Source organism: Ailuropoda melanoleuca, chromosome 2, assembly GCF_002007445.2.
Source record: "Ailuropoda melanoleuca isolate Jingjing chromosome 2, ASM200744v2, whole genome shotgun sequence".
Classification (NCBI taxonomy): domain Eukaryota; kingdom Metazoa; phylum Chordata; class Mammalia; order Carnivora; family Ursidae; genus Ailuropoda; species Ailuropoda melanoleuca.
In genome coordinates, this window is record NC_048219.1 from 187,188,958 (window position 1) to 187,199,300 (window position 10,343).

At 36.3% G+C, this 10,343-nt stretch overlaps 1 non-coding gene across 1 annotated transcript; it reads right to left on the minus strand.

Moving 5' to 3' along the window:
• Positions 1 to 1,242: 1,242 nt before the first annotated feature.
• LOC117801189 lies at positions 1,243 to 1,349 on the minus strand. Its single transcript, XR_004623721.1, has one exon. It is a non-coding gene; the product is annotated as a U6 spliceosomal RNA (small nuclear RNA).
• Positions 1,350 to 10,343: the final 8,994 nt, after the last annotated feature.

Sequence of the window (10,343 nt, forward strand, 5' to 3'; positions counted from 1 at the left end):
GAAAAAAAATAATTCTTCAGTTTCCCTACCACTTGGATATGACCTTGCATGGTCTGATGATGCTTGACACATCTGTGGCAGATTGGGATACTTTACAGAGACTTTGGCAAGACCCTATAATTAGATCACATAGTAAACATTTAAAATGTTGGATCAAAACCGTGTCATCCTCTGTACACTACTATTATCATTTTGAGAAACAGCTTCAGGCCTACGACCAGGGTCAAGAAACAAATGAACGCTTGATCATAGACCACGAGATTATCATAAGACCTTAGCTGCTAATTATGAAGTAGGTGTCATCTGACCCTTAAACCGTAAAGTCGGGCAGCACAACAACACTTCATTGTCAAATGGTAGTGGTATGTACGAGATTGAGCTCAAGTGAGCAAGTCGCCCATCTGCCCACAGGCCATATTCATACTGCATTGACTCCTGCGTCTCAACCTTCCCTCATAACAATATAGAGATTTCCCTATAACCAGTGGACTAAGGAAACAATGGCCTCTTTTAGAGATGGGAGCATGCAGACAGGCAGACTCTGCAGTGGCCTGGAGAATAAAGATGAAGGAAAATCCTCCAGTAGACAAAGCCTTGAGCTATGCACCTGGCTGTTTGCTTTGCCTGGAAGAAGAAAGAAATGACCAGTGGTATTAATCTATACTACTTAATGGAGAGTGACTAATGATTAGATGAATGGTGGAGAACTTGAAAGGGATCTAATTGCAATATTGGTTCTGTTAATGCGCATGCATGGATTGTGAAGATAGTTGCTCTTCATGTGAACACTGTTTGAGTAACCTCAAACAGGAGAATTTTTTTTTTTAATTCTTTTTTTCTATTTTCTTTTTTTTTTAATTTAAATTCAATTAGCCAAGGTTTAGTACATCATTAGTTTTTGATATAAAGTTCAATGATTCATCAGTTGAATATAACACCCAGTGCTCATGATATCATGTGCCCTCTTTAATTCCCATCACCCAGTTACCTCATCCCCCCACCCACCTCCCTTCCTGCAACCTTCGGTTTGTTTCCCTTGAGTCAAGAGTCTTAATATGGTTTGTCTCCCTCTCTGATTTCTTCCCATTCAGTTTTCCCTTCCTTCCCCTATTGTCCTCTGCACTATTCCTTATGTTTCACATATGAGTGAAACCATATGATAATTGTGTTTCTCTGTTGGACTTATTTCACTTAGCATAATATCCTCCAATTCTATCCATGTTGATATAAATGGTAGATATTAAAAATATGGAATGCTTCATGAATTTGCATGTCATCCTTGTTCAGAGGCCATGCTAATCTTCTCTGTATCATTCCAATTTTAGTATATATGCTGCCAAAGCGAGTATAAATAGGAGGATTTGAACGATCATCTAGACAATATGACCCATTCTATGGAGGTCAGTCAGTCAGATTGTCCACAGACACTGCTATCCTTGTCCAATAGAACCATGGACAAAATAGCTATGATTTTAGGGATAAACTTTACATATGGGCTCAAATACCTAAACTACCACCACCAATGCAATTTTGGCTAAAGCACTGCTGAATGCCCATACTGCCACCAGTAGAACCAATGCTGAATCCCCAGTACTGCACCATTCCCCCCATTTCCTGAGGACATCCTTCAGCAAACTGGTGCAGGTTGATTACATTGGACCATTCTACAATGGAAGGAGCAGTACTAGTCTCAATAGAATAGACACTTTGATTACAGATTGTCCTTTTTTGCCCATAAGTTTTCTTTCTTTTTTTTTGATGCTATTTATTTATTTTTTTATAATTTTTTTATTATATTATGTTAGTCACCATACAGTACATCCCTAGTTTTTGATGTCAAGTTCCATGATTCATTACTTGCGTACAACACCCAGTGCACCATGCAATACGTGCACTCCTTAATACCTATGATCAGCCTATCCCATTCCCCCACCCCTCTCCCCTCTGAAGCCCTCAGTTTGTTTCCCAGAGTCCATAGTCTCTCATGGTTCATTCCTCGTTCTGTTTACACCTCCCTTTCTTGTTCCCTTTCTTCTCCTACCGATCTTCCTACTTCTTATGTTGCATAAGTTTTCTGCCAAAAACATTCATTCAAAGATTTATAGAAAACATTATTCAACATCATGGTATTCCACATGGCTTTGTTCTGATTAGGGACACAGTCTCTTACCACCTCCCCCATCATCCTGAAGCAGATTTACTAATAGCATGGTGGAATGGCTTTTTAAAGATTCAATTATGACTTCAATTGGTGAGAACATCTGAAATAGGGTCGTTCAGGATGCAGTGTATGTTGTAAATCAGCAACCTTTACGTAGTACTGCTTTTTCTAGTCAAAATTCATTGGTCCAAGAATCAATGCATGGAAATGGAGACTCTTCTCACCATTAGGTTTTGCATTCCTCTAGCAAAATTTTTTGCTTCTGTCAACAAAATTTTGGATTCTCCTGGTCTCTAGACTATCTAGTGCAGTTCCCTAATCTGTGTAGTCTAATATGGTAGACATGAGCCACATTGAAATCTTGAAATATGGCTTCTGCAACTGCAGTAATAAATTTTAAAAAGTATTTAATTTAAAGTAATTATTTTTTTTATTTTAAAGTAATTTAAGATTGATCTCATGACTCTGAGGTTATGACCTGAGCTGAAATCAAAAGTCAGGTCTTAACCCATGAGCCACCCAGGCACCCCATTTTGGGTTTTCTGTGTAGGATATCATGTCATCTGCAAATAGTGAAAGTTTGACTTCTTCTGTGCAAATTTGGATGACTTTTATTTCTTTGTGTTATCTCATTGCTGTGGCTAGGACTTCTGGTACTATGTTAAATAACAGTGCTGAGAGTGGACATATCTGTCTTATTCGTGACCATAGATGAAAAGCTCTTTTTCCCCATTGTGGATGATATTAGCTTCTGCACATCAAAGGAAACAATCAACAAAACTAAAAGGCAACTTTTAGGTGAATGGGAGAAGATATTTGCAAGTGACATATCTGATAAGCGTTAGTACCCAAAATTAAAAAAAATATATATATCAAATTCAACCCCCAAAAAACAAATAATCCAGTTAAGAAATGGACAGAAGGCAAGAATAGACATTTTTCCAAAGAATACATACAGATGGTCAACAGATACGTGAAAATATATTCAACATCCTTCATCATCAGGAAAATAAAAAATCAAAACTATAATGAGATACCGCCTCACACCAGTCAGAACGGTTAAAATGAACGACACAGGACAACAGTTATTGGCAAGGACGCAGAAGAAGGGGGTACTCTTGCACTGTTGGTGGGAGTGTAAACGGGTGCAGCCACTCTGGGGAAGAGTATAGAGGGTCCTCAAAAAGTTGAAAATAAAACCACCCTACAATCCAGCAATTGCACTACTAGGTATTCACCCAAAGGATACAGAAATACTAAATTGAAAGGATGTATGCACCCTGATGTTTATAACAGCATTATCAACAATAGCCAAATTATGGAAATAGCCCAAATGTCCAGTGACTGAGGAACGGAGAAAGAAGATGTGGTATACACGCACACACACACGCACACACACACACAGGAATATTACTCAGCCATAAAACAAGAATGAAATTTTGCCATTTGCAAGAACATGGATAAAGCTAGTATTATGTTAAATCAGTCAGAGAAAGACAAAAACCATATGATTTCACTCATATGTGCACTTTAAGAAACAAAATAAATGAACATAGAGGGGAGAAAAAGAGATAGGAAAACCAAGAAACAGACTCTTAACTATATAGAACAAACTGATGGTTACCAGAAGGGAAGGCAGCTGGGGGATGGGTGAAATAGGTGATGGGGATAAAGAAGCACAGCTTGTGATGAACTCCGGGTGATGTATGGAAGTAATGAATCACTAAATTGTACCTGAAACTAAATTCACACTGTATGTTAACTAACTAGAATTTAAATAACAACTTGGAAAGAAAAAAAAAATCAGTGGAAAATTATAACACAATATAGGAAAGACTATAAATAGCCCAGATCCTTTAGGAGTAAAAGTTTAAGTCACCACATCAAGTAGGGAACTGTGACCAGCTGAGTGTTTGCTAACGGTAATAATAAGCATGATGCTGAAAGATATGAGCTGCAATAATGTGGTTACAAGTGGAAATGAAGTCTGTGAAAGTTATGAATATCCCTTCTTTATTTTGATATGACTCTATTTATATAAATATTAATCAACTTCTTTTTTTCTCTCCCATTTCTCAACCACCTCCCATAAGATTTATCCGTAGACATTGAACTTATATCTCAGGATTTAAACTCAGAAATTCAAAATAAGCACATAATTCTGCTAGAAGAGTAAATAACAAAACCTAAAAAATAAATTACAGGATTTTATGTTCTGTTTTGAGGAGATGGATAGCACATTTTTTAGTTACATAAAAATAGTTGAATTATGTTAGGTAGAAAGATGATTTTTCTTTCTTTTTTAAAAGAAGTTAAGGATAGTTAAAAAAAAGAAGTTTAGTTAGAAAAGGTATATATGAATGTCAAGATGACAAGGGTGGCTTTGTCCTTTGTTGACACAACTAAGCTGAAACTAGGTTTTACAGAAGTTCTTTTCTCATAAGAGTCTTTGTTAACATTGCCTGAAAAGACATTACAAGTGATATTCAGACGGCCGGAGTAAGTTGGAAGCCATATTCCATTTGCTCTGAAGGTCATTGCAGGAAGTCAGGCATGGTGGCAGTTATTACGTGTTGTCACTGATCTCCAACTTACAACTTGTCAGCTCTGGGTGATCTCTTCCTTCAGCCTCTCCAAGGCCTGGGCCAAATATGTGTGCACCTCCAGGGTATTCTTGGAGATGATCCACATCCTCAAGCCTGGAGACGGCAAGTGACAGAAGGCAGGTTTTGCCTTCTCCTAACAGTTTAGAGATTTTCTCAAGGGTTCCCACTTTTCCTAAAGGGTTCTAGCTCTTCCTTGTGAGTTCCAGTTTGTTCTTGTTCTCTTCTGAATTCAACTTTTTTTTTTTTTTTCCATCTGCTGATCTGGCTGACTTGGAGTGATTTGGAGCTCAACACTAGACATAATAACAGCATCTTCGATAGACTGCTTCTCCAGCTTCAACTACTATAATCAATTTCTTATTCTATATCACTCATAATGGTTTGGTTTCTCTGACAAAGTAGAAAACTATTTGTCAATATCTACTAAAGCTGAACATACGCATGCCCTGTGAATCAGCAAGTCCAGTCCTAAATGTCCACCCACAGAAACAAGTACCTATATACACAAAGATACATGAACAAAAGTGCCCATAGTTCATATTCATCTGAGCCAAAAGCTGGAAATAATCAAACATCTATCAACCGTAGAAGGGATAAACCCATCATGGTATAGTCACACATTAGAATAACATACATCAGTGAAAAGGAACAAACTCCCACTTCATATAACAACAAGGACGAATCTCAAACTATATCATTGAGAAAAAAATAAGCCCAATGTAAAAGAATGTATATTCACAAGAAATTCGCTAATCAAATGTGATAGAACTCAAGAAAGTGGCTGTTGTTGGGAAAAGGTAATAACTGGAGTTGGTACAAGGGTGTTTTCTGGTCACTGGTAATGTTATATCTGGTGTATTCACATCATAAAAATTTATTAAATTGTACACTTAAGATTTGTGCATTCTATTACTTGCATGTTATACTTGAACAAAATGATTTAAAAATGTAACAAATGATACTAAAACAACACAAAAGGAAAACATGAAAGACCCCAAATTTCCAAAGCAATATTGAGAAAAAAGAAAGCTGGAGGTATCGCACTTCCTGATCTCAAACTATATTACAAAGCTTTAGTGATCAAAGCACTGTGCTATTGGCATAAAAACAGACATACAGATTAATCGAACAGAATAGGGAGCCCAGCAATAAACACAGGCATATATAGCCTATTAATCTATGACAAAGGAGCAAAGAATATGCAATGGGAGAAGGATAATCTCTTTAATAGGCAGTGTTGGGAAACCTGGATAGCACATGTAAAAAAAATACACTGGACCCTTTTTTACACCATGAAAAAAATCAACTCAAAATGTATTAGACCTAAATTAAAAGACTGAAACCATATATTTCTAATAGAAAAGATAAAAGATAAGCTTCTTGACATCAGTCTTTGCAATGGTGTTTTTGATTTGATATCAAAACCAAAGTCAACAAAAGCTATAATCAACAAGTGGGACTATGTCAATTTAAAAAGCTTCTGCAAAACAATGGAAGCCATCAATAAAATGAAAAGGCATCCTATGTGATGGGAGAAAATACTTCCAAATCATATATCTGATAAAGGGTTAATATAAAAAAAAAACATAAAGAACTCACACAACTCAATAACAACAACAACCAAAACCAAAACCAAAAGACCTAGTTCAAATATAGGCAGAGGAACTGAATAGACATTTTGCCAAAGAAGACATACAGATGCTCAACAGGCACATGGATAGTTGAACATTACTAATCATTAGGGGCATGCAAATCAAAACCACAATGAGATAGCACCTCACACTTGTTGGAATAGCTATTATCAAAAAGACAAGAGATTGCAAGAGTTGGTAAGGATGTAGAGAAAAGGGAACCATTGTGCCCAGTTGGTGGGAATGTAAATTGTTGCAGCCACTATGGAAAATAATATGGAAGACCCTTAAAAATTAAAAAATATAATTACTATATGTCTGCACAATCCCACTCCTGGGTATACATCCAAAGGAAATGAAAGGAAGATATTGAGGGGATATCCACACAATGTTCATTGTAACATTATTTACTATAGCCAATGCATGGAAGCAATTTAAGTGCCCATCAATGAATGAATGGATAAAGATGTGACATAAATATACATGTGCGTACATATATATAGATAGTTATAAGTATATAGATATATATAGATATACATATACATGCATATATACATATATGTATCTTGATATATATTTTATATATATATTATCAAGATATAGATAGATACATACGTACACATACACAATGTTTTGTTTTTGTTATTGTTTTAAACATTTTATTTGTTTATTTGAGAGAAAGAGACACAGCTAGGGACAGAGATAACAAGAGAAAGCACAAGCAGGTGGAGGGGCAGAGGGAGGGGCAGAAGGAGACTCCCCAGTGAGCAGGGAGTCCAAAGAGAGGGTCCATCCCAGGACCCCAGGATCATGACCTGAGCCTAAGGCAGATGCTTAACTGACTGCGCCATCCAGGCACCCCACATGGTGACTATAGTTAATAACACTATTATGTAATTGAAATTTGCTAAGAAATTAGAATTTAAATGTTAAAGAAAAATAACCTATCTCATGGTCTGTGAAGATTGAATGACATAATTTATGCTTAGCATAAGAGTTTAGTAAGTATTTTGTAGCATAATTTTATTATTACAAAGCCAGTAACTGGAATTGAAATATTGCCTACATCCAGGTAGCCAATATTATCTTTGGGAAGAAAGGTCATTTTATAACAGGTGAAAAGTTAGACCTAAATCCATAACATTAGAGCACAAGGTTCATTGTTTATATAATATCACAACCTCACATTTTAATTTGAAAGGGTATTTTACAACAAACACAGGAACAGAGCAACTGGAAATTTATTCAGGAGAGAGTCTGTCTGCCTGACCTCCCCATCTCCATTGTTCTCAGACATAGTTCTTTGTATTTCCTTCACAGAAATCCTCAAAAAAAATTTTTTTTTGCTTACTATTTATTGCTTGACTTGTTTTATTAGTATGTATGCTCCATGAGGATAGTTATATTCTCTGTTTTCTTTATCTTTTCTCAGTACTAAGGACAATGACTGCCACACAGTAGGTTCTTAATAAATATTTATTTAGTAAAGCAGTACAGAGAGCATGAATGTCCAGCATAAATAATCAGCACCTATGGCATGTGAGTCAGCCATCTTGACACTTGTGACATTGATGGCTGACCTCTAGCCTAGCTCCCTTCTTATAGAAAGCCATTCTGCCATAGTTAAATTTTTGCTCTGTGGAGTTGTAAGGGTGATTGTTTCAAGGTCGTCAATTTCTGAATACTTGACATTTTTTATCCAATTGCCCTTGCACTTTTGTTAATGAAATGACAACACCACAAATCCTTTCCAAAATGAAGTGGAAAATGAAGGTGAATAAATAAATAACTAATGAAGGGACTATAGTCCAGCTAATTATAATCACAATATCCAAAAGTTCATGTTAATAAGAAGTGTGTGTCATTTTACCTTGCATTTATTCATCATCTGGAAAATGGTGACAGAAAATCCTTGTGTCATCAAAAAAAAAAAATCTCTCTAATAATCAGTGAGACATAACAACTATAAATAATTTAAATCATATCAAGTAAAAACAAAGATTAACTGAGTTTTGCCAACTAGGCTCGGGGCCCTTAGACATTCCCGCAGCAGATGGGAACTGTCAAAGCCCATAAACATTCCAAATTGTAAGACATGACTTTTAGACTTTTAGATGACAGAAACCAGAAGAATTCATGCAAATCAATGAGCCCAACACACCTTATTTAAAGACAGTCCTTGACAGTCAAAAGAAAAGATGTCGTTGAAGCTGAGCCATTGGGCATATCTCAGGTTTTAATTAGTCAAATGTCACCATTTCCTAAATGGAGGCTCTTCTTAGAGAGCCCCTTTGAAAATCCATTAAAAAATAGTTTTTCCTCTATTGATCTTGGTGCTAACTCTATGCCCAATTATACTTCTTTCATTACTCAAAACTTCACTTCGGTAATATTCAATGATATAATAAGGAGACTAAAAAAATCTCTGTAATAGATCTGACCAACTTAATTTTAAATAAATCTATGTGGGAAGGGTTTTGATTGATCTATGCTTGTAGCTATAAGAAACTTGCAGGTTACAATGGTGATGCCTCTGGAATTTTTTTTTAATAGGTGGAGCAAAAATGCATTTGAAATTAGCAACTCAGGACGTATGATAATCTATTTGCATAACAAACATACTGCTTTTACTTTGTACATTCATTTATTGTTACTGTTGATAGGTACTGATAGAGCTTTAGAAGTAACAACTCAACTATCACCAAATGTTACTCGTGTGACTTCTGCTGAAATATGAACAATAAAATAACTGACATATATATGGCACTTCATCATCTCAAAAAATGCTTTCATCTGTATGACCTAATTTGTTCCTGAAGTTAAACTAGTGACAAGGATTTTTTTATTGGGCCCATTTACAACTGAAGAAACTGAGGGTTAGGGAGGTTGAGTAACTCATTACAGATCACATCCACAGCAAATGCAGGACCCAAACACTGGAACATTTTGGGTCCAAATCTCTTGGTGTTTTCTACTTAACCATTTTAAGGGAAGAATCAAATTCATCCTATGTTTTCATAGGATGAATAATAATGTTCAAAAAGGAACCGTGTGATATTCATCATTACATATTCAATGTATACCTTTTGTGTGTGAGGACCTGGTGTTGGAAAGGGGAATGAGAGACTCAGCTTCTATCCCCTACCAAGATGAACAGGTGATTGTACCGTCATCACTGTGAAAACTGCTGTGATGATGTTAGTTCCCAGATGGAATGGGATATCTCCGCCAAACCTTCAAAGTTGAGTAGAAGTTGGTTAGAAGAAGAGGCAGTATGTTCTAAGCATAGGGAACAGCATGTACAAATGCACAAGAAACAAGAAAGTGTGACACAGTCTAGGAACTGAAGTAAATCCAGCTTAATCCAGCATACCGAGGGACAGGACAATTATGACAGATGGAACAAGTTGGGCAAGCAAGGGCCAGATCACAGAGGACCTTATAAATCATTTTTTAAAGGTATGATTTTGCTTGAGAACAATGAAGAGCTTTTTAAGAACTTTAAGCATTTTGAGTGCATTGACAACACATTTGAAAATTTATATGCAATCCTAAATATAAGAGAGGATCTATTTTTGGAGCATGTTGGATTTTCTTTTTCTTTTTCTTTTTTTTTTTTTTTAAGATTTTATTTATTTATTTTACAGAGAGAGAGAGACAACCAGTGAGAGAGGGAACACAAGCAGGAGGAGTGGGAGAGGAAGAAGCAGGCTTCCTAGTAGAGCAGGGAGCCTGATGTGGGGCTCGATCCCAGGACCCTGGGATCATGCTCTGAGCTGAAGGCAGATGCTTAACAACTGAGCCACCCGGGTGCCCCCATGTTGGATTTTCTTTGGAAACTTGCCAATAGGTAAAAGTGCAAATGGCCAGTTGGATCTTAGAAGGAATAATATTTCTGCTCCAAGCCAATATACATTTCATTCTCGGGGTAATATTAATGCATAC